This window comes from Sinocyclocheilus anshuiensis, unplaced genomic scaffold, assembly GCF_001515605.1.
Source record: "Sinocyclocheilus anshuiensis isolate Anshui unplaced genomic scaffold, SAMN03320099.WGS_v1.1 scaffold3352, whole genome shotgun sequence".
Lineage (NCBI taxonomy): Eukaryota > Metazoa > Chordata > Actinopteri > Cypriniformes > Cyprinidae > Sinocyclocheilus > Sinocyclocheilus anshuiensis.
Window position 1 is genome coordinate 117,566 of NW_015548443.1, and position 239 is coordinate 117,804.

The following is a 239-nucleotide window of genomic DNA, read 5'->3' on the forward strand; positions in this document are numbered from 1 at the left end:
AGGGGTCTAAATCAAGTCAGGAATCTTGGTGTGATTCTGGAGACAGACCTTAGTTTCAGTAGTCATGTCAGTCATGTCAAAAAATCAGCATACTATCATCTCAAAAACATTGCAAGAATTAGATGTTTTGTTTCCAGTCAAGACTTGGAGAAACTTATTCATGCCTTATCACCAGCAGGGTGGACTATTGTAATGGTCTCCTCACCGGCCTTCCCAAGAAGACCATTAGACAGCTGCAG